Consider the following 25,743-nt stretch of genomic DNA (forward strand, 5'->3'; position numbering starts at 1 on the left):
GCTTTAACGAGGACCAACCTTCTCCGTTAATTTTCGCATCCAGTTTTTTTTTTCCAATGATCATGGCATTGATTGGATTTTTATATTGATTTCATTCAGTAGCGTAGCCAGGATCGGCTGATTGGTGGGGAGGGGCGGGAAGGTGCTTGTGCATGTGTGGTGTGCGCATGCCAGACTTGTGTTTATAAGTACACTGATACAAGTGAATTATGTTGATATTCAGCCGGGCTGAGTGGCTCAGACGGTTGAGGCGCTGGTCTTCTGATCACAACTTGGCAGGGTCGATCCTGGCCCAGTCCGGTGGTATTTGAAGGTGGTCACTGGCACGTAAAAGAACTCCTGTGCGACAACATTCCGGCACCTCGGCATCTCGTAAAACCGTAAAAGTAGTTAGTGGGACGTAAAGCAAGTAACATTATTATTATTATTATTATTATTATTATTATTATTATTATTATTATTATTATTATTATTAGTTGATATTCAGATTGCAGTACACTACAAAATATTACTTAAAAATACAGAACAAGAACAATACGATCAAGGCCAACAATTTTACAGCAAATGGTACTGTATGGTCTGCTTAAAATCAAAAATCCAACTTTCGAGGCTTCTTAGAAAATAGATTCAACAGATCTGTTCTTTCTACAGTTATGTCTCTGAATGTCTGTTTAGTTCATTGTGTATTGTCAGTTTCTCTTAATTTAATTTTTGTAAAATTACCCTGAGTTCTAACCCTCAGTAACGCTCCTCGGCTATGCCGCTGACTGATCTCAAAAATTATAGATTTGCAGACACATTTTGGCATTATTAACTAAGTATAGAACTAACGGCAAGATATCGTTCATTTCTGAAACGGAAGAAATGTTAGGAACAAAAGTGAACATACACTCACAATTTTTCACTCTCATATTAGGTTCACTACTTTCTGTTTCCACTTTTTGCAGCTATCACAGCTTCCAAACGCCGAGGCATCTATTCCACTAGGTTCCTGGTAACTTCTGATAAAATTTTACTCCATTCTGTTCTCATGACAAGTTTCAAATCGTCCTTCACCTTAATGGAATATTTCCTAATCCTCCCATGGAGTTCTTCGCAAAGGTGTTCAATGGGGTTCATGTCGGGGGACTAGGAAGGTGAATGCAATTGCTTGGAAACATGGTAAAGCAGCCATTCCTTCACTATTATAGCGATATATTTACGGTCGTTGTCTTGTTGAAGCACTCAGTAATTTCCTTAGTCCCAGTTTTTCAGCACTCTATTTCAGATTTTACTTTAATATACCCAGATATTTTCATTCATCCATTTTATTTTCAGCAAACACTAAATTGCCTACACCAGGACTGCACATGTAACCCCAAACAAGAACGTTCCCACCTCCACTTTTCACTGATGGAAGAAGATTTTTCTTCTGGAGGCTTTCATTAGATTTTCTCCGAACTTTAGGCTATTCATTCCTCCTCTGAAATAAATTGAACTTACTCTCGTCTGTCAAGAGAACGTTATTTCCAATAATTGGAGTCCTTATCTTTGGACAGTTTTCAGTTTCTTGTCGCTTCTTCTCATTAACGCTACTAATGTAAGTGTCCTTTCTTGGTGATCTGTTCCGAAAACCCGTAATTTTTAATGTTCTTCTTATTTCAATTGGATGGACAGTCTTTCCACTAGTCTGTGCATATCCACTGCCAATTCAGTAGCTGTGATTTTAGGTGAAGAATTGATTGTTCTAATGCTGTGTCGTTTAGCTCTATCGGAGAGTTTTGGAGGTCTACAATTTCTGGGTTGCTTTTGTACACTACCTCGTGCCTTATAACTTCGAATAACTGTCTGATCATTTAAATGGCTTCTTTCCACTATCTCACCAATTCTTCGCAATGCAAACCCCTTTGCATGAAGTTCAGTTATAACGTCCTTCTGTGCAGTTGGTTTTTCAATTCTTTTGGAACACATTTGTGAATAAAACTTCCGACTGGATAACACAGTTGTAGAATAACCCTTAATACTGCACCCTTTGCACTTCTTCCTCTGTAATGATTTCTTCTTTCTGGATCCGGCAAGGCTGCCCTGTAATAAGATATACTCACCGCACACGTCTCTTCTCTCCACGGTGTGGTATCGTCCTCTAGACTGCCATGTGCGGTGCGATAGGATGATACGAGGCTATTAGGCTATAGGCTAATCTATCCTACTGAAATAAATGAAATACTGGCACAGACTGAGATATAATTGTGTTTCATTTTAAAATAATTAAAAAATTAAAATAAACTGAGGAATTCAAGTAATAACATATAGGCCTACATCTGATTCAAGCATGTGTGTAACAACTGCGACAGTCATTAACTCTCTCTGATCATTAAAAAGTGTCTTTATTTTACAAATCAACCCCTCTAATCTAATTACGGAGGGTCTAAATTATGGAATGAATGAAGCCCCCATCTAGCGGCGAGGATTTGAATCGTGCCGGCTGCCGAAGCCTGTCGCACTCCTCTGGGGAAATGATTAATGAATGACAGATGAAATGAAATGATATTGGATGCTGTCTGTTTGAATTGACGCGAGCTGTCATGAACCTGATATTATTCAAAATACAGCGGAAATCCTCCCTATTAAAAAAAAGAAAATGTATCTGCATTTATAACCTCAGTCAATCATCACCTATGCTAAATAAAATAATCAAAGCGAAACACTGCTGAAATAAAAGACATCTATACTAATATCCTACACTAATGTATATATACACCTCTCGCGGACCAAATACACTACCCCCTACGGGTGGGGAACGCACATGTAGAATACACCCGCGGTATCCCCTCTCTGTAGTAAGAGGCGACTAAAAGGGGTCCAAGGGACTCTCAACTTGGAAGTGTTGATTGGCGGCAACGGGGCCCTTAGCTGAGTCTTGGCATTGCTTCCACTTACTTGTGCCAGGCTCCTCACTTTCGTCTATTCTGTCTGACCTCCCTTGGTCAACTCTTGTTCTTTTCCGACCCCGACGGTATTCGAGGCCTAGGGAGTCTTTCATTTTCACGCCCTGCGTGGCCTTTGCCTTTCTTCGTCCGTCACTTCATTTTTCGAAGTGACGGATCTCTTCTTTCTTCTTCTTTTTTCTCTCTCCCTCTCTCCCCCTATGGGTGGGGGACGCAGACGAAAAATACACCCATGGTATCCCCTGCCTGTCGTGAGAGGCGACTAAAAGGGAGCGACCAAGGGATGATTGTCTTAGAACCATGAAACTACTTTTGATTAGTGCCACCACGCGGGGAACACCATGGGTCGCCTTTACTTGCGAGGAGTACCACTACAGTAGGTACGAAATAGGTTTGTGATTAGTATAAGCAGTGAGTTAGTTCGCCTGTGGGTTTCCAGTACCCGTAAGTCGTACCCACGTGAGCAACACCGCGGGTCTGGGCGCTGCCTGTGAGTCGTACCACTATATGAGCTACACCGTGGGTCTGCGTTGCCTGTGAATAGTACCCACTATGTGAGGAACACCACGGGAATACCGGCACCCGTGACAAGTACACCTAGGTGAGGAACCCCATCGGTTTGCGTTTGTGTGAGAAACACCATAGGTCTGCGTTACCTGTACAATGTATAATACTTGTGAGTAGTACTGAACCATTGACTTAAAATTCCGTCGTTGGTCGGCCACAGCTGCTGCAGTAGAACAATATTGAACTCTTAAGTCTTGGGCTCGTTGCGGGAATAATTCGGTCACGATCTTAAACAAACAATGGGGTTCAGAAGAGAGCCTAACTACTTGAAATGAGGAGCAAATATGTGCTTACTAGCTTTTATTGAATCAATTAACTGAACAAAAAAGATATTTATACAAATCCTTGACCAAAAATTAATTATTAATTAGTAAATGTTTCAAACACAGTCACATTGCATAGCGTTATTTTTATTGATTACAATATCGAAGAATTTTCTTCGGAGAAAGTAGGAATCTCATAAATTAATGGACAGCGAAACTCAAAAAGTGAAAAGAAAGCCTGAAAAATCGGGCACCTATTAATCCAAACGATAACTGAGAATTAATCCACACGATCCGTGGAAAATCTGACCTTCAACAAGTAGAACGCCTGATTTCCTCTTAATTAAGGTTATCCACCAGTCGAATACCCTTTCGGATACGGAAACAACGCCGAATGGACCCTTAATCGAACCAAACTGACTATCAGTTGCTTTGGATAGGTTGCAAGATATTATTGGAAAGCATAGTGTTCACTACAAGTTAACAGCAGCATTCACAATTGAAAGCAAAATTCCACCATGTATTTGTCATTTCATGACACCCTTAAGTTATAAAATAATCCCGATGCTAAATGTGCATCACCCAAACAGCTGTTCAGAAGGAACCAACAACAACACGACCCGAGAGGACCTTACGTTATGTCGTTCTGAAGGACCAAAACTGCGAAATGCAGGAAACACTTATTCATCACGCATTTAGAAGAAATGCCAAACAATGAAGTTAAATAAAAAGTGGTAAATCACTTGAAAAATATTATTTTAAAACCAACTTTCAGGTTGTACATGGTTACGTTACGCTTAATAAAATTACAGGTCCACATGGTAAAATAATACAAAATACAGAATTCTTTCCTTTTTAACAATGACTACCATCACAGATCCATATACTTATTGTTTGTCCCGACACACTACCTACAAGTTATCAATTGACCACACTCAATTATGTGTATAAAATGAAAGAACGACAAAAATTGAAAATAAAATATATTACCGGCTGACGAATCGAACCGCATTCGTAACTCAAGTCTCACACAAATACGCCGAGTGTCAACACGCACCCTACCAAATCAAAACGGACGTCAGAACGACAAAACAACTAAGTTCGTAAAATAAAATAAAATACTGAAGTTCATTGAACTCAAACACGTATGGCGAACTGCAGTAACAATTCAATCACCATTTACTCAGTACCCAATATTGGACAACCCCCACATGCCATTAGTGATTCCATAATCTTAGGTAAGCAACTACCAGCTGGTAAAGGGCTGTGCGCAAACCTGGCATCAATATTACTGAGCTAACACTCTTCGCATTGCATACACTACTGCAGACACTACCATCGCTCAAGTCACTTCGCAAAAACATCTAAGACTTGAGTATATACAGCTGAAATCCCAGACCTATCGTCGGGCTTACCTAATGTCTGCACACCCTAACACTAACCTCTATGTACACACACACCATCCTAACCCTATCGTTGAGCGTGAACTAGGACGTCTCATCATCAACATACTCCTAGGATAACATGTGAGGTCCTAAATCTATTGTCGAGCGGAAATTGGGTCGTACACGCTTCCTCTAGCATATCAGGCGAAATCGTAACTTCAAACACACTCTTAGATATTTTAGCTGTAAACCTGGTCGAAACTGATAACACACAATGAACGAATCTTGCCACAAAATGAACGCAAGTCGGGAAATGCAACTAAGTCCCTATCTTGTTACTAAAACGTGAACTTGAAAATAAATAACGCGTGGCGCGCAATCCACAACTCAAACACGATCTCAGCATGCGCAATGAAGTTTGGAGAAATAATAATGACTTCCAACACACGTCTAACACTACTTGACTATCGCCAAACAATAATCATCACCACCGCAAAAATCCACACTGTAATTTTAGGGTGAAGCCCTCAAATCGTCTACCGTCATTTTTCCAAATATTCATATCCATGACTATCCAGTGAAACGAAACCCAATGAATCTACAAGGTCAAACATATCGCTTTAATAATGTCCAATATCTCATCCCACAATGTTTCCGATTTAATGATAAATTACCGTCTCGTAATTTATGAAATTTACTGATTGGAAACTCGCCATTACAGTTAAACAACTCCAACCGTGTATTCAGAATGCTATTCTATCCTTGAGGTCATACTAATATAATATTCATTATACTGACTTTACGTAAACTAGTCACTTGGATTTTTACTACCAAGAGTTACCATCTTCACCAAAAATCGGTTTTTTCACTTGGGATCTTAACTTGAAATTTTACTGTGCCTCACACAATAATCATCTCAAACCAACCTTCTCCTGGTCTCAGTTTTCGGATTGTTAGCGGAATATACTACAGCCTGCCACATAAATATCACATTTAATATACAGCCTGTCTCAAAAATTCTTTGCCATCAGCAAATATAGCCTGTCTCAAAAATTAATTCTCATCGCCTTCTCACGGCGGCATTACGTGAAATATACAGGCTTCCTTTGCCTTCAACATTTATACACCTCTTATGTCAACATATATGAACTCTTCGCCATCAATCCCTTTTCTTATATTTCAAGACTTTTCATACCTCAATCCTCTCGTGACAAACAACTTTTATTAAATATCTTTTCATTTATTTTTACTACAACTTTTGGACCTCAGGAATACAACAACACACCGTGATTTTCAATATCACGGACATATACGATGTCACAAAATTTTACTTCCCATGAATAAAACATAACTTTATCGGATTTCACTGGAATTTTGTAGACACACGCGAACCTTATTTAACATACCTGTTAAATGCACTTTTAACATGGAAAAATTTTATCCCGCGGTAAATATTATTATTATTATTATTATTATCATTATTATTATTATTATTATTATTATTATTATTATTATTATTATTATTATTATTATTATTATTTCGACCAAAATTTTCTGAGTTCAAACGATATTCGAAATTAAGACATTCACCACGACCACTTTATCGTTATCACCTACCTAATTTTACTCAAACCGGGCGAGTTAGCCGTGCGCGTAGAGGCGCGCGGCTGTGAGCTTGCATCCGGGAGATAGTAGGTTCGAATCCCACTATCGGCAGCCCTGAAGATGGTTTTCCGTGGTTTCCCATTTTCACACCAGGCAAATGCTGGGGCTGTACCTTAATTAAGGCCACGGCCGCTTCCTTCCAACTCCTAGGCCTTTCCCATCCCATCGTCGCCATAAGACCTATCTGTGTCGGTGCGACGTAAAGCCCCTAGCAAAAAAAAAAAATTACTCAATTTGGACAATATCTCAAAGGATATTAACACAATATTTAAACTTCGCATTTTATAGTTCCTCGACGTGAATTTTACAGCACTGAAGAGTTTCACACGACGACCAGAAATGTAATACATTCACCTGATCATTATAGACACGAACATGTAATTACTTGGAGAACAAATCTCCGCACTTTCCTGCTGAAGAGTGACGTGGGCTTCGCCGTTCCAACAACCAGACAGAGAGTGTGAAATATACGGAGGGAGATTTCTTTTATACTCTACTAGCAAGATACCCGTGCTTCGCTACGGTATTATACTGAAATTTATAATTGAATGCTTATTGTTTTAGATATATAATCCGCCGAATTTCGCGAACTGACTCGTTTTCTGCGAGAATCCACCAAAATTCCCGATCTGACTGGTTTTCTATTATTTTACGGCACGTTTCCTCCCATTTTTAACTCTTCCTTTCCAGCAATCGATTTCGTACTTCCCGGGCTAGGCTCAGGTATTCCTCGCGGTCAGTTGGGTCCGTAAATCTTTTCCATCTTTTCCTATAATCATTTTTAATATGGATAAAATCCTTCAGGAGATCCGGCGTGGTGTCATATTGGGTGCCTTGGCGGCACTGAACCCGCAGCCGGACTGCATTCTTAGTCATTACCCGTCCAGGAGCCGTTACCAGCGCGGTCCGCACATTTGACGACGGTCCGGATTATTATTATTATTATTATTATTATTATTATTATTATTATTATTATTACTCTTATGTGTTGCTTGAATGGCTGATGACAGGGAAAACCGGAGTATCCGGAGAAAAACCTGTCCCGTCTCCGTTTGGTCCAGCACGAATGTCAAATGGAGTGACCGGGATTTGAACCTCGGAACCCAGCTGTGAGAGGCCGGCGCGCTGCCGCCTGAGCAACGGAGGATCCTTATAAGTACATTAATAACATTAAAATCAATTGGATAAACCTCCTTCTACACCCCACCGCCGTTAAGTTTATTTACCGCTAACCCCCCCCCCCAAAAAAAAAATTAAAAGAATGCTTGTTTCTTTATGTTTAAGGGAGATTCCAAACACCAATGTTCACGTCTATTACCTTCAGTTTTAAGATATAAGTATCCCCATAAAAATTATTTACTTTTTCACTTCATTTCACAATACTCCTCCCCCCCCCCCTAAGTGAATTTTCCCGCAAAAAATACTTGTTTCTTTAATAGTAAAGGATCTTCTAAATACAAATTATCACGGCTCTAACTTCTTCAGAGTTTTTGATTTATGTGTCCTCATGAAAGGAATTCAACTCCTTTACACTCCCGCCCTCCAAGATGGTTTCCCCACCAAATGTGTTTTTCTTTGTTTTTAAAGGAGATCCAAATACGAATTTTCACGTCTGTAACAACTTTAGTTTTTATTAGATGTATGTATTCTCATACAATTAAGTCAATTAATTTTTCAATTATTTCACCCCCTCCCCCCACCACCCCGTCTTCAAGGGATTTTCCGAGAATACGTGTTTCTTTACTTTTAAAGCAGATTGCAAATATCAAATTTCACGTCTGTAACATCTTCATTTTTGAGATATCAGTAGCCTAATTAAAAGAATTCAACACCATTTTCAGTCATTTTTACCCCCCCCTTTCCACCCAAGTGGTACTTCCGAAAACTAAAAATACACGTTTCTTTATGTTTAATAGAGATAAAAATACCATTTTCACTTCTGTAACATGTTAAGCTTTTTTAGATATACTGTAAAAATTCTCATTTTAAAATTTCACCCCTTTTAAGTTCCCCTTAAGCGGAGTTTCCAAAAACAAATCACCTATGTTTCTTTACATTTACAGGAGATTCCAAACACCCACTTCTTACGTCTGTAACATTTTACGTTTCCAAGATATTCTGTAGATATAGTCTTTCAAAAAATTCACCCCAATTTGTCACTCCTGTTTAACCGCCATTAATTGGATTTTCCTAAAACTAAAAAATACATGTTTTTTTAAAGGAGATCCCATATACAAATTTTCAGTTCTGTAATATCTTTCGTTTCTGAGATATATGTATCCTCATTAAAGGCATTCAACCTATTTTTCACCCATTTACACCCCTCCTATTAGGATTTACAGGAAACAAAAAATACGTGTTCCTTTATTTTTAGAGGAGATTCTAACTACCAATTTTTACATCTGTAAATTTTAAAGTTTTAAGATGTACACACATTTTAAAAAAATCACCCCCCCCTTTTCACCCCCAATATTTGGATTTTCCAAAAACGAAAAAAATATGTGTTTCTTTACTTTTAAAGTAGATCCAAAATACCAATTTTCAGGTCTGTAATATCTTCAGGTTCTGAAATATAAGTAGCCTCATTAAAGGCATTTAACCCATATTTCACCCTTTTACACCTCTCCTATTGGAATTTTCCGAAAACAAAAGAATACGTGTTTCTTTATTTTTAAAGGAGATTCTAAATACCAATTATTACATCTATAAACTTTAAAAGTTTTGAGATATAGATACACTCATTTTAAAAAATAACCCCCTTTTCACCCCCCCATTAATTGGATTTTCCACAAACAAAAAAATACGTGTTTCTTTATTTTTAAAGGAGATCCCAAACACCAATTTTCAGGTCTGTAATATCTTCAGGTTCTAAAATATAAGTAGACTCATGAAATGCATTCGACCCCTTTTCCAACCTTTTCCACCCTTCCTATTAGAATTTTCCGAAAACAAAACATACGTATTTCTTTATTTTTAAAGGAGATTCTAAATACCAATTTTTACATCTATAACCTTTATAAGTGTTGAGATATAGATACACTCATTTTAAAATATTACCCCCTTTTCACCCCCCTTAATTGGGTTTTCCAGAAACAAAAAATACGTGTTTCTTTATTTTTAAAGGAGATCCCAAACACCAATTTTCAGGTCTGTAATATCTTCAGTTTCTGAGATATAAGTAGCCTCATTAAAGGCATTCAACCCCTTTTTCACCCCTTTCCATCTTTCCTATTGGGATTTTCCGAAAACAAAAAAATACGTGTTTCTTTATTTTTAATGAAGATTTTAAGTACCAATTTTTACATCTGTAAACTTTCAAAGTTCTGAGATATAGATACACTGATTTTAAAAATTCACCCCCCTTTTCACACTCCCATTAATTGGATTTTCCAAAAACAAAAAAAATACGTGTTTCTTTATTTTTAAAATAGATCAAAAGTACCAATTTTCAGGTCTGTAATACCTTCAGTTTCTGAGATATAAGTACCGGTATCCTGATTAAAGTCATTCAACCCCTTTTTCACCCTTTTTCACCCCTCCTATTGGGATTTTCTGAAAACAAAAAAATACGTGTTCCCTTAATTTTAAAGAAGATTCTAAATACCAATTTTTACATCTGTAAACTTTTAAAGTTTTGAGATATAGATACACTCATTTTAAAATTTCACCCCCCTTTTCACCCCCTTAGCGACGGAATATCCTAAAATCCTCTCTTAGCGAGCACCTACATCTTAATATGAATATATCTCCAAAATTTCATTTCTTTATGTCCAGTAGTTTTGGCTCGGCGATGATGAATCAGTCAGTCAGTCAGTCAGTCAGTCAGTCAGTCAGTCAGTCAGTCAGTCAGTCAGTCAGTCAGTCAGTCAGTCAGTCAGTCAGTCAGTCAGTCAGTCAGTCAGTCAGTCAGTCAGTCAGGACAAGTTATTTTATATATATAGATGGGAGGACGTTACCCACACCATGAAGCTTGGTTGTGTTATATGCTAATTCCGTATCCAATAGACCAATTTTTCTGAAATTTGTTCCATAACTTCGGACAGACTTACGATTTATTACGGTGTTAATTTCATATTTTTCCCATACTCGCAACAGGCGAAATGAACTATTTCTGCCCGGGCGTTTCGCGGGTTTTTCTTCATCCATCGGCCTTGGCACGTGTCGCTGATCCGCGGGCCGGACGCAAATTCTTCTCTAGGCTTAACTGCATTTATTTTTACCCTGGGGGTTCTGTCTTCACATAGGGTTTAAGAATAATTTAGATTCTTTATCCCTGGTTTACCATGTTGCCAAAATCTCTCGTTATGAAGGATTTCTTAAATTTGAAAAATTGTTCAATGTTCGAAGTCCACCGAAGTGTCCCGGTATTTCAGTATCTTGCGGCTGGCTCGACACGGGGAGCTCGTTACCACGAGACAGCCGGACTCTTGAAATAAAAACATGGCTGCTCTCAAAAAGTAGTTTGTAGCTGTAATAAATATTTGGAATTTTAAAATAGTTTTCTCATCGTAGAATTATGGGTTCAGTACCATAATGTGTGGACCACCGTGAGTTTTCGCTACTTTTGATTAGTACCCCAACATGACAAATACCATGGTTCTACTTTACTAGCGATAAGTACCATTCTGAGGGACCTTAGACGTGCATTTTGGACCCCTTTAGACATCAAGCATCCTCGATTCAGGATTGTGCTTTATAAGTGGTCCCTTGGTCAGTAATACGCTTATTTATAATCTTTTTTTTCAGTCGGATCCACTGTTCTTTCTTTGTTTTTGTTTTTTGTTGTTTTTGGTTCATGTCCATCCCTTCATTCTTCATGTCATTTTTTATTTTGGTCATTGGATGATTTTGAACTTTTTGTTGTCATTTCATTTCGTACCTTTAGGGGCCGATGACCTCGATGTTAGGCCGCTTTAAACAACAAGCATCATCATCTAATTTATATACAACAACATTGGCTCTATACAATCATGACATTCTACAATATTCTCTGACTGTGTAACAGAATGAATATTCACTATAATGAATCTTGAATATAAATTAAAGACTGAAACTGGATAATTAAAAGATTGCAATTACTCATTACCAATTGTTACAAAATAGTAGTGCTCAAATGTGCATTGTTATAACTCAGAACATTCACTAGTCTTTGGGATTCACTGCTTCCCTTTACATTTTCATCTAAATTCAATTACAGTGATTTTACATAGACTTAGTGGCCTCTCACGGCTGATTGATTGCGTTGTTTCTTTACCACAAATTCACAGATTTAATGGTGGCATCACTGTGTAAAACCATGAAAATAGGAGGTCAAATACCTCAAGTTTAATTGATTATCTTCTCAACGGAACACCCACTGTTTACATTTGCATGACACGTTGATCATACAGTATTTGGTCTCCCAGGGACCCAAACTACCTGAACAGATAAAAAACACACTTATAATTTCTTGATCAACTTTGTCTGGATTTACATGTAAATGTAAATCCACAGCCTGTTTCCAGTCATTCGACCGGGTCAGGAATGGAATGAATGAAGCCCCATCTAGAGGCGAGGATAGGAATTGTGCCGGCCGCCGAAGCCTGTCGCACTCATCTGGGGCAATGATTAATGAATGACAGATGAAATGAAATAATATTGGAGAGTGTTGCTGGAATGAATTATGACAGGGAAAACCGGAGTACCCGGAGAAAAACCTATCCCGCCTCCGCTTTGTCTGGATTTTCATATATGAGACATTTTTAACTGTTAGGTGTACTGTTCAGTGATGTTTCTAACTATGTTCGCTGCTGAAATGTAAACAAGAAGTGAATCTAAGATGCTGTCTGTTTGAATTGACGCGAGCTGTCATGAATCTGACATTATTCAAAATACAGCGGAAATTCTCCCTTTTAATGAAATGAAAATGTATCTACATTTATAACCTCCGTCAACCATCATATACACTAAATAAAATAATCAAAGCGAAACACTGCTGAAATAAAAGACATCTATACTAATATACTACACTAATTTATATACAAGCCGATTCACGCACTACGTTATTTACAATACAAAAATACTGAACAGTTAATTTACTGATTTCTACGACGCGTGTTAATTTCAGTGTCTATGGATTTGTTATCATTGAAATCAGCGTCGAACATGACCTTGATGTGGATTCTTCATGGCTGTCCCCTAACATACAACAAATTAATTGAACTCTCATAACGGAATGAAGTATAATTACGAACTCAAAACATGACGCATGAAAATCTCTCGGATGACGCTGACATAAAATCAAAATATAATTACAATTACTTCTTCATCTCCCTTACAAAAATTCCTGATGAAAACCATTTGATATTATTTTTCGTTAAAATGATCTTAGCTCAACTCCACGGGTCAGTGAGCCATCTATAAACATTACATAAATAGATGTCCAATGGTCGGTTGCATGGGTTTTTATTTCATAACTAGGTACTTATATCGCTGTAGTGAGCATTTGCTTACTTCATTATTTCTCCGTTTACCTTTATTTATATCATCGTAGACCTCAAATAATATTCATGATCCTGAATATACAAATTATTGCTCCATTTTTATACACAGAGCTTCGCGCATTTTTTATACTCTTAATGTTTCTATTACTTAGCTCTCAGCTTATCCGCCGACATAGCAAATAGATCTTCCTTTACTTCTCAGGATAAAATTAAACATAAATAATCGTAATTCCCCGTCATATTGGACCAATCAATGTTTAACAACCTTCCGCTACTAACTCATCGCTTTTAGCACAGCCACAATGGTTCTTTCATTTTATTCTAAAACAATCTCAACTGGTTTCCAGATCTTGAGTAGAAGAAATTTGTGGAAGCAGCTACAGAGCGATTTTTAGACTGTAGGCCTACCCCTTCTTCAGTATACAATGCTGATCAGAGTGGTTTCGTGCATGAAATGAAAGCGAAAAGGACTCTATCGTTTGTTGGTGAGAAACATAGAGAAACAGTTGCTCAATCAGTTAGCGCACTCGCCCATTCGTACACAATTATGCCTATAATTTGTATAGGCGGTACTCTTATGCCGAAATTATTCTTTGCACTACAGGAGGCAACTGGAAATTTCGGTCCGAGAGTTTCCAAAGAAATGTTTCATGCCAGAAATATAATAGTAACAGCCACAAAATCAGGGAAAATGGGAAAATGGGGGAAAAAGGAATTAAGGTATTGGTTTAAGGAATCCTTCTTCCCATTTGTGGAAGAGGAGTGTTTGCTACTGCTAGATTCCTGGACTACTTATAGTGATAAGAGCTGTCTTGAAGACATTCCTCCAGGCAACAGTATAGACATTCTCCAGATTCCTCCCGGAACTACAGGGAAAATACAGCCCTCGGACACGTTTTTCTTCTGGCAGTGAAAGGCTTTGTATCTCCGCTTTACAGACATTGTGCCGACTTGTTTAACAGAGAAACAGCATACTGAAAATGCAGTCTTTCATTCATTTTCACCGGACGAGTTAGCCTTGCGATCAGAGGCGCACGTCTGTGAGCTTGCATCCGGGAGATAGTGGGTTCAAATCCCACTGTCGGCAGCCCTGAAGACGGTTTTCCGTGGTTTCCCATTTTCCCACAAGGCAAATTCTGGGGCTGTACCTTAATTAAGGCCACGACCGCTTCCTTGCAACTCCTAAGCTTTTCCTATCCCATTGTCGCCATAAGACCTGTCTGTGTTGGTGCGACGTAAAGCCACTAGCATTCATGTTCAATTTTCTTCCCCACGGTTCAAGAACATGATTAAATATACGTGGTTCGCAACCAATTACATAACTGAGGGAGCCTCCGAGTTCGAAGTACCTGGGAAATATTACCTTCAAAGTAAAGAAAACTGTGAATAAAAATGTGGCCTCCAAATGCATATTCATTGTGCTTGGTGCCAAAAATATTTGTGTTTTTTATCACGCTATTAACGCACTTCACTTAAGTTTCACATTCGTTCCGCAACAATAAAGTGACCTTGGCGCGTGGCAGGCTGTCAGTTTGTTCTCTCTCTCTCTCTCTCTTTCTCTGCCCAGCACAACTGCAACTCCACTCAGCTGTGCGCCGCACGAGCCAGCAAGAAGCAAGGGTTGTCCAGTAAGCTGCGTTGTCACACGGATTTTGTATCAAGATTTCGAAACCTTCTCGATCGAAATAGCAGCTGAATTTTTGTACATCGCTAATTTATGGGTCTCCTCATGGCCTCTGCGAAATTTCATGTCAGTATGGACAGTTCCGTTGTCAGTACGACTCATAGGTTTGTGTGTGTTTACAGCGCATGCTCTTAGTACAAGGGCAGAAGTATTTACTGACTGGGAGGACGTCACATGTACAGGTATCAAAACAGTCAACTTTCGGTAAGAGTTTTCCAAGTAATTATGGAATAATGCGGTGTACGTAGACTTTTGTTTCCGACTATATATTTAATCTGTATTATATTTCCGAAGATGACTTCAAAGCACAAGTTTAATAGTCCTTGATATCTTGTAACGATCATGAAAATAATTTAATTTTTTTTTTATCTTTCCCCCTGATTTCACTTACTTTAAAAACAAATTTCATATCTTTGTGGGACGTGATAGCCGAGACATATTGTCACCACGAACATAACCATCCTTGAAACTGGCTCGCATATTCGTCTCCTCGTCCCTTTCCAGTAGAGGCAGTACGACTTTGCTCAACTATAACTCCTTTAACTTCACGTATAAGAGTATTCTGCAATCGTAGTACTAAACTGTTAAAACACTGGCGGAAAAAATATCCAAATACCATGAAATAAGGAATGTAGAATACGAAAATTTTGGGAATATATTCGTCGAAGTAACATATTTAGGCTAATTGATTAAAGGTACAAGGCTACAGGTTAATATCCGCGCGAGAAAAGCCATCGCAAATGTATGCATTGTGTCGTACAGGTGCCGGATGTCAGCTTGTGGGATGGAGTTCCATGCCTGTTGCACTTGGTTGGTCAATACAGGGACGGTTAATGCCGGTTGTGGATGACGCTGGAGTTGTCATCCAATGATGTCCCATATGTGCTCGATTGGGGACAGATCGGCGGATCGAGCAGGCCAAGACTTCATGTCGACACTCTGTAGAGCAGGTTGGGTTACAACAGCGGCATGGGGGCGTGCATTATCCTGTTGGAAAACACCCCCAGGGAATGCTGTTCATGAATGGCAGCACAACAGGTCGAATCACCAGACGGACGTACACATCTGCAGCCAGGGTGCATGGGAAGATCACAAGAGTGCTCCTGCTGTCATAGAAAATTGCTCCCCAGACCAGAACTCCTGGTGTAGGTCCAGTGTGTCGACGCCGCAGACAGGTGGAATGCAGGCGCTCACCTGGCCTCCTTCTAACCAACGCTCAGCCATCACCGCCACCAAAGCAGAACCAGCTTTAATCGGAAAACACAACGGACCTCCATTCCATCCTCCAATGAGCTCTCGCTTGACACCACTGAAGTCGCAGATGGCGGTGGTTTGGGGTAAGTAGAATGCACGCCGCCGGGCGTCTAGCTCAGAGCTGTCCTTCAAGTAAGCGTTTTCGAAAAGTTCGTTGCGTCAGTGGTGCCAACTGCCGCTCGAATTGCTGCTGCAGACGCATTCCGCTGCGCCACAGCCTTACGCGGAATACGGCTGTCCTCCCTCTCGGTGGTGCCACGGGAACGTCCGGATCCCGGTCTTCTCGTGACCACTGCTACCAGCACGCATGCACAGTGGAGACATTCCTGCCAAGTCGTTCTGCAAGAGCGCGGAAGGAAAATCTACCTTCACGTAGCCCTATTATACGGCCTCGTTCAACTGCAGCGAGCTGTTGATACTGGCGTCTTCTTCGAAGTAAAGGTATTCTTGACCCACTCCCGGTCACTCCGTCGAATCTCAGAGACAACTAACGCTCCCTCACAGTACAGCCCGCATTTAAAGCAAACCTGATAAGCAACGTCATGGGGCCGCTACTAGCGCCACGCTAATGCGATTTGCGGGAAATTTGAATCATCGTCATCTTTTAAATGTATAAATACGTCTACCAACGTTCGTTAATCTAACACAACCTCTTCTTGGTGTTAAGATACTTTTTTTACCGCCAATGTAGAAACATTCGTTTATTTTGGTTCTTTTTAAGATTTCTTCTTGCTAATTGCTCTACGTCGCACCGACACAGATAGGTCTTATGGCGACGATGGGACAGGAAAGGCCTAGGAATGGAAGGAAGCGGCCGTGTCCTTAATTAAGGTACAGGCCCAGCATTTTCCTGGTGTGAAAATGGGAAACCACGGGAAACCATCTTCAGGGCTACCGACAGTGGGGTTCGAACCCACTATCTCCCTATGCGAGCTCACAGCTGCACGCTCCTAACCGCACGGCCAATTCGCCCGGTTTTTAAGATTTCATTCAATTATTATTAAAGTCCAAAATATTGTATGTGCTGGTAAGCACACTGTCAGCCTGTTATCCATTTTCATTTTATGAATCACACGTGCACTCATAATAACAATTATCGAAATAAGATTGAACAACAACAACTTACTGACTGGACAACCATATATAAAGGCAACTGTTCGTGGGGAACATTTTTGCCTAATTTCGTCATTTTTAAAAGCTTTTTCGGTATATTTTTCGCTATTTGTATTTGATATCGACAACAATTTCGCTAAATTTTATTTCCACTTATCAGCAATAAAAGCTAAACCAAATTTTCAGTAAAGCATCATATTTTATTTTTACTTTTGTACAAGAAACGTGATAGTTATGCTTGTGCCGAAAACACATATTACATATATCAAAGTACAGATGTTCGTGAAAAAATCCTGCCTCGTTAACAAATAATTTACACGTCAGCCAGAAAGACAGAGACACCAAGAGTTCCGTCCGGCTCCATGGCTAAATGGTTAGCGTACTAGTCTTTGGTTTAGAGGGTCCCGGGTTCGATTCCCGGCCGGGTCGGGGATTTTAACATTAATTGGTTAATTCCAATGGCTCGGGGGCTGGGTGTTTGTGCCGTCTTAAGGATTAGGATTCATCATGGGTAGGGCCCCATCCTCATAGACGCGCAGGTCGCCTATACGGCGTCAAATTGAAAGACTTGCACCAGGCTCCTGCATATTACTGTGAGTCACAGCTGTTCTCCTGTCAGCAATTATATTAAACTACACTGAAAATGACCGCATTACTGACTAGGATCCATAACGCCTCCACTGCAGCTTCTACAAAATGCCCATATTCTGATTTCAGAAAAAAGAATGGCAGTGACATCAATATCGTCACCTGCTCTACATGAACTGCTAACTAGATATTCTGTATTTTAAAGTTTCTCTTTCAATCTATACCTTATTTTACTCTCAGGCCACTGCCACTCATGTCCGCTAGATGGCACTCCCGTCATTGTTCGCTGCCCGCCAGTACAGGAGACCTGCTCATCAATCATTACTGATTACTGATATGCATTTAGGCCTGTCGCCCAGTGACGGATTCCCTATCGTTACGTTGTTTTATGAAATGGGAGACTTTCATAATTTCCTAAATTACCTTTTATTATCTTTCTTGGATCAATGAGTGATTCCACATCATTTCGTCAATTATTTCTCGATTTTGCGTAAAAGTTCGCGTTTTGAACCAAATTTTGCAATTTTGTGCTTTGCGAAAAACAGAGGCCTCTACTGATGTACGGTATATGCGAAAAATATATTCTTAGAAGGTACGTACTCTTTTTTAGCTTTGATGAAAGCGAAGTGAGCCGGTTCACATATCTCATTGCTTCCAGCTTCATTAGTCAACACTTCAATCATATAACCCCGCGTTTCGAGGAAATATCACTTTCAATCTATACCTTATTTTACTCACAGGCCACTGCCACTCATGTCCGCTAGATTACATTCCTCTCATTGTTCGCTGCCCGCCAGTACAAGAGACCTACTCATCAATCATTACTGATTACTGATATGCATTTAGGGCTGTCGCTCAGTGACGGATTCCCTATTGTGCCCTACTGGACTCTAAAGTTCCGGCCAGGCGAAAGCCGGTCTCGAACCCAGAGTACAGTAGTGAAAGAACTCTCACAGACGTGAGCTGGTGCACATAGTCTTACCTGAACACATTCCTCTTCACTCAGCCGGATAAGCGCTCTTCTCAGGGATAACATGGGGATAACGGGGCAACAAAAGATAAACACTAGGATATGTGACTACTCAGGTAAGAATTCGCTAAATTAAAATAAAATAAAATATCTAACCGAAAACATCGCTGCATTCAAAGTTTAACAAATAGGGATTTATTACATAAAATCGAATTATTTACAAATATAATAGCTTTCAGAATGCTTGGTCAAGATAATGCTGAGCCGATGACAACCAGTTCACTGCCTTCACGAAAAACAGCTGTGCTGTAACAAGCATGTTACAATAGTATAAGTAACGAAGTCTAGAAAGATGGATATCTGCTGAAATACACATCAAACAGTGATTCCCATAAAATTTACTATGCCTCGTACCATCGAACCCCGGTGCAAACAAATATCACCAAAATGTACAATGACCTGACTCGGTCACGAACCCTAGTCCCATGACGAGTAAGGCGTATAATATTCATATGCAAACAATATAAAAAGGACACAACCAACATATCCACGGGTGTCAATATCAAACGGGCCAGTGTTAAAAATTAATGTAGAACAAATAGGACATAAAAAAATCTCTTCCTGCTTTCAAAACATCAAGGTCCTCCTCCCCTTCGCACACTTGACAAGCTGCAGACGGCAAAAACCAATTCTCAAGACTGTGACGTCAAGCACCGCACCCTCACCCCTGCAACCACTTCACCAGCGACAGTCCACATAATTGATGAGCTCAGCTGACTGCCAGCAAAAACATCTCGCCTCTCAAAATACCTCACGTAACCTGGCTGCTAAAAAGTACTCTTTTAAATACACCTGGGCGATCCGCCCTCATCTCAATATCACCAGCGATATAACTAATCTTATTTCCGCCTCCCATGGGCTCAACCTTGATAAGACAAAGACACAAATCAATATGCGATAATCACATGGCCCTAATCAGGCTTCTCTCATGCAGCCAATATACTCTCAAACTGTGCTGGGCTTTCTCATCTCAAATACATACAGTCAGCTATCTGCATAATGCTCATATCTCTCAAATACTCGGACTCGCTCGCCCTGTCAGTGAAGCTGGGTGAATTACGGGTTCCATCCTTGTCTCAACTATACGTATCTACGTCTGCAGAAACAAATGCCTAAATGCGATATAATAAAAAGTGCCTGTCTGTAAGACTAACCTACCATGACCAAAGGAGTTCGATCAGACCCATAAAAATCACACGTACGTTAAAATAATACAATCGAAATGAAATATAAACACGCTAACAAGGAATCTACAAAATATCATCTACCCTAATGTACGGGGTTCGAGCTTGAGGCCTAGCTCTTAATTACAAGGAAAATTTTCCTACCATAACTAATCTGTTGACTGACGCCCCCCCCCATATTCCCATCTAAATTTAAATGACATGCTTGAAACAGAATTGGAAAGCTCTGACCTTATGTTATCGATGACATTACGGAGCGGCCCTCCCTGTGGACCACTGAATTTACCACATCATGATAGCCTGCGGCGCTTGCTTCAGACACTGTTGACCACTTGGCGACATGCTTTCTTGTGTGGCTCCTTCGTACAGCTCCCTAGGTAGTTGGAAGATGTCCCCTTCGACGTCGCGCTGATCAGGTGCTCCCAACGTTTCTGGATCGATGCCCGTTGTCGTGTTGGCTTCAGCTCCTGGTTGTGGCTTCCTCGCAATGATGATGTCAAAAACTCGTTCTGACTTGATGCTGGGGTAATTCCTCGCAGATACAGCAGTACTAGTAGTATGTGCAGCTCGAAGACAAAGCGTTGTTCTCAGTACCAACACGCAGTATGACGACTCGTTCAAGCGGTCTTCTTGTCCAAGAATGAGGCTGATATGCCAGGCTGCCTTATTTTTATAATCCCGTATAGCGTCATCACGCCGCTTGATCGCGTGCAAGAAACGCGCGCCCGCGAAGTTTTCCCGCACAATGTACATCATGAGCTCTATTTAACGAATGCATTTATGAATGCAGCCCTAATGCATATCAAAATTAAGCAGAAATTAGGCAGGTTGCAATTCTTGTCTCAAATCCAATGCAACTCTTCCGTAACCAATGATATTAATTTAATTCTCTCTTCCCTCCTAATATAAGTTTTGCCGGGATCTGGGAAACGTCCCCAATCTTCATCAAGAGGCTTGGCTTGGGACATAACTCCCTTTAATGAGGTTCTGGAGATTTCTCATAATGACGCTCTAGCTCACTTCACACAAGAACGCTTCTTCTGGACTCCTTTATGAAATATACTATAAGACAATGGCTTCGTGGGTGGCCTTGTGTAATCCCAATATCCAATACTAAAATCAATACAATTGTCCCATGAACCGTATGGTTCACTATCAGTTACTTGTAATGCTATTCTAAGACCAGGCCCCTATTTGGGATACGAGGCTCACTGTATACTGGTCATATATTTCATCCTTTGGTAGTGCTGGTGATGGTGGTACAATACGATCAGTTCATACGTCTTTCCGCTGCTTGATGGAAATTACGACAAACTTTATGTATTGCACTTTGCTCCAGAGTTAGATCGATCTCGCCGTAAAGACTACCAAAATAGTTTTCCAGAAAGCACTCTCCTCCAGCTGAACGAAAACAGACCGTCAACAATGAGTAGAACAGCTAGGAATGTATGTAATAAAGCGACCATACTAATGAATCATCAACATTTCAAACTGTTCGAGTGAATGCATTTAGCAATAATGAGGAAGAAGCATCATTTAAATGTTGAAGTTGATTGCATATCGATGGTATGGATCAGAGTGGAATTTCAGCATTAAAGCATTCGATAGTATCACCAAGCGGTGCGAGTCGTGTATTGGTTAAGTTTACCTTCTGGAGATGGTGGGTTCGAACTTCATTGTCGTCGCACCGAAACAGGTAGGTCTCATCGCGTTGATGGGATGGGGAAGAGTTAGTATTGGGAAGGAAGCGACCGTGGCCTTAATTAAGGTACAACCCCAGGATTTTCCTGGTGTGAAAACGGGAAACCATGTAAAACCATTCTCAGGGCTGCCAATAGTGGGGTTCAAACCCACCATCTCCCGAATACAAGCTAACAGCTACGTGACGTAGCCAATTCACTCGGTAGCAAACAACAGATCAGTGTGTATGTATACATTTTGCTAGTCACTTACAGTATGCAAAGGTTGTTGACATTTTACCCTTTCTAATCGAATGATGACATTTTTTTTTTTTACAATCTGCTTTACGTCGTACCGACACAGATACGTCTTATGGTGACGATGGGATAGGCAAGGGCTAGGAGTGGGTAGGGGGCGTCCTTGGCTTTTTCCTGGTATGAAAATTGAAAACCACGGAAAACCATCTTCAGGGCTGCCGACAGTGGGGTTCGAACCCACTATCTCCCGAATGCAAGCTGATAGCTTCGTGACCCAAGCCGCACGGCCACTTGCTCGGTCAAATGATGACATCCATTGGTTTTTCACTGCATTGAAAGTTCTGAAAGGCGTCATGTGACGGCAGTGAAGGCGACTATTGGTGGAGAAAACATTACATTTTAATACCATTTTTGCCGTCTGAAACTAGGAATTATTTGAAAAAGCAATTTGTACAAGCCCTGTTGTCTTATGAGCTAATTGGCTCCTTTATTTTCTTTAATTAGTAACAAACACGTGTACTTTTTTCTGTCTGTAATTGTCCGGCTCCATGGCTAAATGGTTAGCGTGCTGGCCTTTGGTCCAAGGAGTCCCAGGTTCGATTCCCGGCCGGGCCAGGGATTTTAACTTTCGTTGGTTAATTCCAATGGTTCGGGGGCTGGGTGTGTGTGCCGTCTTCATTATTAGAATTCGTCATAGACGCGCAGGTCACCTATACGGTATCAACTAGGAAGACCTGAATCTGGCCTCTTCGGATGCCACACGCCATTATTGTCTGTAATTTTATTTTCACTACCCCCACCCCCACCTCTAATTCCCAATCAACACTTCGTGACGGCATCGTAGCAATTTAATTTTTGGTTAGCAGTTTAGTTCGTAGTACTGAAGTCAGTCACCCAGCATGTCATTATCGCCAACAATTTATGTATCCACGCGAGCCCGTGGTCCGACAGCTCTGCACCGAGCAAAGGAGGAGTGGCCGTGGCTCCATGCCTCTGCATTCGGCAGACGGAGAGCGGCTGGTCACCACTGTCTGTTCTTCTGAGAATGGTTTTCTGTGGTTCTTCATTCTCCAGCACTAAGGCGAATATAGGGACGGTTCCTAGCCGCCAACCCCCTCACCTTCTCCGAACATCTCCATCACCGCACATCTCCCTGGCATGTGAGACGGCGTTACCATTTGGGAAGACCCGCCGTCCCCTTCAGGGACGAAATGAAAATGTGTTAGTTCTAGTAGTAGTGCATTCTATCAACCATTTCGCAATCGCAACAAAAGATGATTGTACGGACAAACACTTCATTATTATTTAACCCTTAAATGCACAGCATTGCATATGTGCAAAGGAAAATGTACTTGCTTGTTGCATCTGCTTTACGTGTTTACAATTGTGCGTTTACTTCTACCTTACAGACGAACTCGCCAGGGGTCACTAGTGTATTAAAAAATGAACAATCTTTTATGATTTTTCTTGCTAATCAGCTGGAGTGGTGTAAACTTTAAACTGCTAAGGTAAAACATTTAAAATGTTAACCCCCCCCTCCCCATGGCACTACAGCTCTTGACGGGCCTTAGCCTACCAAACGACCGCTGTTCAGCCCGAAGGCCTGCAGATTACGAGGTGTCGTGTGGTCAGCACGACGAATCCCCTCCCCTCGGCCGTTATTCTTGGTTTTCTAGATCGGGGCCGCCATCTCACCGTCAGATAGCTCGCCAATTGTAATCACGTAGGCTGAGTGGACCTCGAACCAGCCCTCAGGTCCAGGTAAATCGAATCGAACCCGGGGCCTCTAGGTAAGAGGCAAGCACGCTATGCCTACACCACGGGGCCGCCCTTAACCTGTTAAAAACATCGTGAATTACCAGCATTTCGCTCCAGTTATGGTTTCCTTCTAGGACCCTTTTAAAAAAAATTAAAATATATTAAAAAGATTTTTCTTATAAGAATGAATGAAAAACAAGAATATTTGAAGGAAGTAATAAGTTGAGCATTTCAGGGCCAAGACTAACCGTACTCATTCTTTGAACTGTATTATGCAATGGAATATGTTTTCTCCACGAATTTGTGCAAAGTTCTGCGGCTCAATTCCAGTAGCGGCGAAGCATTGCATTACTTTGTGAAGAAAGCATTACAATTTTATTCCGTTTTACCCTTCTGAAACTAGGAATTATTGAACAAGCAATTTGTATAAGCCCTGCTGTCTTATCAGCTAGTTATTTTCTTTAATTATTAACAAAATTATTAGCGGAAATACTCACAAAATATCGTTCGTCGCGGCTAAGCGATTTGTATAGCGCCGCAGCAAGTAGTGGACACTTTGCATGTGCTATGAGGATGGGTAGCAGGAGGTATAGTATTCATTTTCTGCCAAGATTATGGTCACTGAGGGATGATTCAACAGCTTACCGCGAATATATGTCAGTCTGGTAGTCTCTTTAGTGTCTGTTGGTTTCTAAGTGTGTAGTTGAATGCTAAACTTTATCCCAATTGCAATACACGTGTAATATAGTTCCTTTGGTGAAAGTTTTATTGTATGGTATTGAATCAAAATCTGAAAAACTATTATTACCCCACTGAAGTTGGTAAACTGTCAACCTTTACCTCCCTGTTGAAATTCGCTGAGAGAGCATAAAAAACTTACCATTTTGTAGTTTTGACATATCCCCTCCCCCACCTACAATATCTCACAAATCCGAGTACATCTCGTAGTCTGTACGTTTTTTTTTTTTTGTGTCGCCCCTCTCCCCCCACTTCTAATTCCCAATCGCCACTACTGCTCAATTCAGAGTTTTATTACGGCATCTTGAAATAATTATCTTCTCTGGAAGCATGTGGCTGTGAAGTACAGTAGGTTGTCACACTGAGACAGTTTGAGGACGATTTCAGAATGTATGGTACGATACAGTTCCTTGCTCAAAGTAGAGCGAAATTGCCTCTACTTTTAAGAAGCATACTGTACCGTCGTTCCTCTAACCACTTGCGTGGCACTTCGACTGAATCAATTAATCACCAATCATTGACCACTGATCTGCATTTAGGGCAGTCGTCCAGGTGGCTGATTCGCTATCTGTTATTTCTTTCTTTCTTTATTTCTTAATCTGATTACCCTCCAGGGATGGCTTTTCCCTCGGACTCAGCGAGGGATCCGACCTCTACCGCCTCAAGGGCAGTGTCCTGGAGCGTGAGATATTGGATCGGGGGATACAACTGGGGAGGATGACCAGTACCTCACCCAGGCGGCCTCACCTGCTATGCTGAACAGGGGCCTTGGGGGGGGGATGGAAAGAACGGAATGGATAGACAAGGAAGAGGGAAGGAAGCAGCCGTGGCCTTAAGTTAGGTACCATCCCGACATTTACAATATACCTAGTATTTTTTTAAATAGTTGTAAAGAATTTGGAAATTTATCGAATATCACCCTTGGTAAATTATTCCAATCTATAATTCCTCTTCTTGTCCGGCCCTGCGGTGTAGGGGGCAAAGCGTCCGCCTGTCACCTGGCGGCCCCCGGTTCGATCCCAGGCCGGGTCAGGGTTTTATAATTGTAAATGATTAATATCTCTGGCCTGAGGACTGGGTGTTTGTGTCGTCCTAAGCGTTCCTTTCCTCACCTTCAACACTCTACACTTCCGCAATTACAATTACTTGTAGGTTCAAATCGTATGGT

The sequence above is a fragment of the Anabrus simplex genome, chromosome 1 (assembly GCF_040414725.1).
Source record: "Anabrus simplex isolate iqAnaSimp1 chromosome 1, ASM4041472v1, whole genome shotgun sequence".
In the NCBI taxonomy this organism is placed as follows: domain Eukaryota; kingdom Metazoa; phylum Arthropoda; class Insecta; order Orthoptera; family Tettigoniidae; genus Anabrus; species Anabrus simplex.